A 6,377-nucleotide genomic window follows, 5' to 3' on the forward strand; every position below is an offset into this window, starting at 1 on the left:
CTTGATGATTTCAATGTATTTGGTTGTTGTTGACCTTGTATGTTATCGGTGGGTTACGATTAAAAGAAACATGATCGTCGGATTCACACATGTCGTGATTTTAGTGCGTAGGGCCATCTCCTGATCTAGGGTTCATGTTAGATGTGGTTGTCATACTATGCTCGGGTAAACAATTTCTGTGTGAAAGATAATGAGGGTATGATTACTACATTGTATGTTAATCGTATGATTGCTACATGATTTCTGTATGATGTTTACTGTATGATCTGTGTATGTTGTCGACGGCAGTTAGGGTTTTCTGTGATATTTCGTAACTGACATCCAACGTAACTGATATCCAATGACGAAATCCAAGTGGCGGCGAAATAGATGAGTTTCGCCGACACCAAGCGGGACGAAATACACCAGACGAAAGAGAAGCGTTTTCGCCAAGACCAACACGACGAAACATGCGGGACGAAACGGAAGTGTTTCGTCGAAGGGTTACACGGCGAAACATGGGTGTTTTGCCGGTTGGGTAATTTTGCACAGTAACTTAATTTAACTCTGTTAACTGTTTACTGGATTAAATAACTGCCATTAAATGTTGAGCATGACTTGTATGATTGTAAATACGTGCAATGTGCTACTCGGTGATTTTAGGTGCATTGTCCACTGTGATTGTATTTGTATGCGAACTTCGTGGATACAAACTGATTACGTATACGTGCATACTTTAGGACTTGATTGATTATTCGCAAGCACATACCTTAGCATACCGAGCAAACCAAGGTGAGTTCACACTCTTACCAAGGCATGGGATTCCCGTGGTAGGGAATGGGATTGAGTAATTGTTTATACTTAAATGGTAATGGGAATTACGTACTACTGACCTTATTTGGGAAAGGTCACTTATAGATACTGCTAGACTAGTGATACATGGGGAAGCCCCCCACTACTCTTCGCACACATTCCTGTAATGGCCGCGATTCTAATACTGATCTTCGCACACATGCCTGGAGGGCCGCGATACTGATACTAAACTTCGCACACATGCCTGGAGGGCCGCGATACAAACTAAACTAGTCTAAACATTACATGGGAAAACTCCCACTAATCTTCGCAAACATGCTTGGAGGGCCGCGATGTAATTATAATTGATACACGGGTTACTAAACAAACAAACTTTTTACGAAATAAACACGATTACTAAGCAACCCTCTGTGAACTCGCTCGACTAGTTGTTGACTCTCTTTTACATGCCTTGCAGGTCGTTAGGTACACTTGGAGCTTGCACTGGGAGGTGTGGTCATTGTGGACAAGGATCTAGAATGCTTTGTTAAACGTTTAGGACATTTCATACTTATACTTATGTTGGGCTTTTACTCATATGCTTCCGCTAAACATTGAAACTATTCTTATGTTTGAAACACCTTTCATATGGATTGGTTTGCTTAAATTACATTTACTTTTACTATTTACGTTGTTCTATATGATTGGTGGCTTGATCCTGGTCAGTCACGCCTCCAAGAGGTAATACTCCGCGTGTGGATTTTGGGGGTGTGACAATCCCGAAGTCAAACGACGAAGCAATCGTGACTCATGAGGCAAGATACGCCTCTACAAACTACAAATTGCTTGAAGACACGAAGGATGTTGCGTAAAGAATATGTTGTTTCTTGGCCCACGTCGGGGACTGGAGGAGCCAAAGAACTAAAGCACGAAGATATTCTTCTGACAAGGAAATATCCTAAGGTCTTCCTGAGGATTTTCCAGAATTTTCTCCCCCACGGCTAATCCAGTTCCGCATCAGATTAATTCCCGGCGTCGCACCTGCAGTCAATACCCCTCAACGACTTACATCTTCGGGAATGCAAGGATTGACAGTGAAGTTTCAGAAGTTGATAGAGAAGGAAGATAACAGACCAAAATCCCCTGTTGGGTAACCTCATTTCTGCTAATCAAAAAGAAGGATGATGATTTTCAAGTAAACATCACTACCAGGAGCCGAACAAGCTAACCCACCAGAGTCAGTGACTCTCGCTAAGGATTAACGAACCTCTTACATAAATGACTGCGAGGACACAACCACTATTACCTGACTGGTCAACGATCGAGCGTCATTAGCAGTGAATGCAGGAAGGGAGTATACCAGGGTGAAATTGTGGGACAATGACTAGTTTCTAGAGATAGACAGAATGGTGTTTCCTACACAATGTACAAACCGGATCTACACGGGATGCGAAATTAGGAGAAATAAGAAAACTTATACCTATGACCTTTGGGAACCCAGGAACCATATCTGTCAACTCTATCAAACAACATTAACCTGATAAACTTGTCATTACAATTAACGAAACCGAAAGTACTTAAATTTTCTTCCGATAAAGTCCTCACTTTCACTTCTAACGAGTAGATATTTGCATTTCTACTCCCCTCAAAGTAGTTGCATCACGTTGATTTTCTTCGCTGAGAGCGAACACACATTTGCTTCGTATACTTGGTCACTTCCCCCTTTGGTAGAAACGCATCGCTTCATCACTTGAAAACTTATATATAACCCATGCACCATTTGCTACGCATGCGGTTCCATTTCAAATAAACGCTTTATTAAAGTTCAGAAATTACGCTGCTAAATCTATATACTGGTTTGAGATTCGAATGACACACATTCTGGTCATTGTTAACTTTCTTGTTATCAAGTCAACACACTTTCTTGAAACCATTTTCTTTCAAGTTACATGTTTGCTATCATGCCAAGATTTCCTTGTTGATATGTACGTTTATTGTTTGCTTATGTTGAAACTAAGCTCAACTACTTGAACTTATCCAGTTCACATGTTTGATTCGAGACGCCATGTGATGTATTGAGAGCATCATATTCTAATACTTTGGCACAGATTCTTTTGTTCCGAGTCGTAGTAGACTTGTTTGGTCTATAACTCCACTAAATTGTTGATTAAATTTGATACCTTGCAGTGATACTTTCACAGAATTGAAGCTTGCGCTTATTTGGCTACTCACTTCGTGCAAGGATTTAATTAATTATTTGACAACTTGCCCTAAATTCATTTTGTTTATCACAGCTAAATCACTCTCAACACACTTGCGTGATGAGTCAAAGGTACATATATTGATTTCATAAGCACAAAGTACCTCCTAACGATTCTTTCGTTATCAATCAAATGCCTTGCAGTACTTAATTTCATCTTTCGGCTTGTTTCGGTACACCTTCATCTGGTCTCAAACTCGGTGAATTTGTTCAGTCACCGCTATTATGGAATCATGTCGTTACGATACCTTGTGGTGTCATTACAAACTTGTAGCTTGTGCTAATCATGGACAACCCTTTTCTCACAAAACTGCTTATCCTTTCGTTTGACCTGCCATTTAGACATTTCTGATGCAACTACGAAACAAGGCAAGAATACACCAGATTCGTTTGTATTCATTCGGTGTATTCTCGCAATTCAAAATGTTCAACACACTGAACCTTACCACTCGTCTACTCGAGAGTTGACAGATCATTTTACTATTTCATTTGAGTTGATGATTTTTGAATTCATATAGAGGGTGCTATGTTTCGGGAAAACTCGCTTGGACACTGCGATCGATCGTATAGGGATCTTATTAGTCGAAACTCCTCTTTTGTGGACCCCCCTGCTAGCTGGTTTACACTAGGCTATACGTCAAGTACGTCTTGTACCTCTGACACCAACTGCTATGAGCACACACCTTTTTAACCCTGGGGTACGGGTTGTTATATAATCTTGGACTCACCAAATGTAAGTAAGGTTTGATTCGGTTTAATGATTATCTACCTCGATGTTATTTATGTACATACATGTGTGACGTAACCATAAGGAGTTAAGGTAGTACAAATTTCGGGGGCGAAATTTCTTTAACAGGGGGATAATGTGACAACCCTAAAAATTTCAGCTATCCGTACGATTAATTTATATTTAATTAATGCTAAATTACTGTGCTTGCTTACAATGGTGGTTAAACTGCTTCTTGATTTCCTAGTACATACATATTCATGCAACATACGGTATCACTGTCACTTCATTTATTATTGATGCACAAAGGCGCGGTTAGCACAATGAACGAATACCCTAGTAGATATGCTGATATAGCCAGCATCAGGCAGACACTGCCTCTAAGGCCTGTGTGAGCCGGGAATAGTTTACTACACTAGTAGAGAGTGTAGGGAAATGAGGGTTGTAGAACTACGTCACTAGGTGATGGTTATAGTGACCGAATGTGCCTAAAATACGATTTAAACACAAAATCATGCACTTTAATATAAAATTCCGCATTTTAGCAAACTAGTAAAGTGCAAAAACATGGGAAAATAATACTAGACACTTTCCAAAGTGTCGGGTATTCTTTGTGTCACTAAAAATAATATTAACGACACTTTAAATGCTTATTAAGCACTTTAACGGATCAGTATCCAACCGAACAACCGGACTTTACCCGGAACATAAAAATATTGTCAATAACATTGTTTTTCTTTTTCTGAGCTAGTTAGGGTCCCCGAGTACCCTAACACCCGTTGTAAATTACAACACACAATGTACACTAATTAACCTCCTAATTTAACTAACTAAACCTTAAACATTTAGTTGGAGTTCAACCATGAGACCCCCCCCCCTAACGAATTCGGTACCATGAGGGGACAACCACTTACAAGTTTTGATTATAATAATCTTACATGCTCCATATCTTGAAGACACATTATCTAGAGGGTAATAAGAAGATGGGATTATAAATATTACCACAAGTTCATAACCTCACATTCACAAGACCAACAAATTTTGTTCACTCTCTCTCCCCTCTCCTTGATTCTCGGCCGAAGAAACAAGCACGACCACCACCACTTTTCGATTTCGATCTTGCAATTCCAAGCACATACAAAGGTGAAGGATCACGCACAAGGAAGCCTGGTGCTTACGGATTGCCAAGGACCTCACCACAACGCTATTAACCACCCGTTTTTTGTCTAGTTTCTTCCCTAAAGTGGTTAATAAGAGGTTTGTCGGATAAAAATCATCAACATATAAGATCAAAGTTTAAAGTCTACTAAAAGGGATGAACAAAGTGGTTAATGAATGAATATTAGTGTAAAACTCATAAAACTTGTTTTGTTATGATTACTTTATGTTGTTTGATGCTAGTAGTAGTTCGGATCGTCATCTAACCCGGCTAAGTCATGTTCATAGAACATGAACTAGTGTATGTTAAAGTATGAAAAGGACTAGATGATGAACGCTACTACATATGAACATGAACTTGTGTAAAAGTGATTTTTCTTATAAAATGAAGTTCTAAACTAGTAGATCTAAAGATCTACAAGTGGTATTTTCGAAGAACCAAGTGTAAAATGAAATCATGTTTAGAAGCCGGATCTTTCTTAAGACAAAGATGATTTTGTGAACACACAAGTATGTAGACACTTGTGTAATGAAAGGTTATAACAAAGAATTATTTTTGTAATATTTGTCCTAGAAGTTGTAAAAATGTATTTTCTTCAAGAATAAAGATCACAAGAAACCGACTTTATTTATAAAGATAGAAAGATCTACTACAAATATTGGAAGGTTACTACACACTTTTACATAACCCACAAGTTCATGTGTTTGCAATTTATGTGTATTTTGACTAGTTTGATGTTGAAACATTGTTTGTTGATGTTGGGAACATTGTTGATTGAATTTATAAAAGAAAATGATACGCTTGAAAGCGTGGCCACCTCCGGTTACAGGGGAAACTCTTGCGAAATTTTTCTAGAAATATAACACTTGGAAAATATTTTTACAACAAGTGTTATGAATATATTTTTAACTTGTTTTTCCAAATAAATTTCGCCATGATTTTGTTACAAGATTATCAAGTGTCGGAGGTGGGTTTTCGTAAATAAGACTTGCTAAAATATATATTTAGAATATATATTTTCATAATAACACTTGTGTGAATTTTCATGATTATTTTGTGAACTACGTAAATATTATTTTTAGAGTAAAAATAATATTACTAGAATACACTGAATATTAACGGCTCCAAAATAATACTAACACCTTCACGATAAATATTTAAGTTACACCGGTATTATTAATACCACCCGAACTTTACAACGTAACTTACGTATTTTTGGAAAAATACTCTTAAATGCGTATTTTGATAAAAAAAAATTATTTTGGAAAATGGTATGTAATAGAATATAATATTTTTGGAAAAAATATTTAGATTTTTGGAAGTACAGTAATTTAGACAAACGAAATAAAATATATTTTATTAAGTGAGACTTAATAATATATTTCAAAGTTGTACGAACGCGCATGTATTAAAACCCCCATCCTTGGGAAGAAATATATTTCCCAAATAATTACGAAGTG

This window comes from Helianthus annuus, chromosome 5 (assembly GCF_002127325.2).
Source record: "Helianthus annuus cultivar XRQ/B chromosome 5, HanXRQr2.0-SUNRISE, whole genome shotgun sequence".
Taxonomy (NCBI): domain Eukaryota; kingdom Viridiplantae; phylum Streptophyta; class Magnoliopsida; order Asterales; family Asteraceae; genus Helianthus; species Helianthus annuus.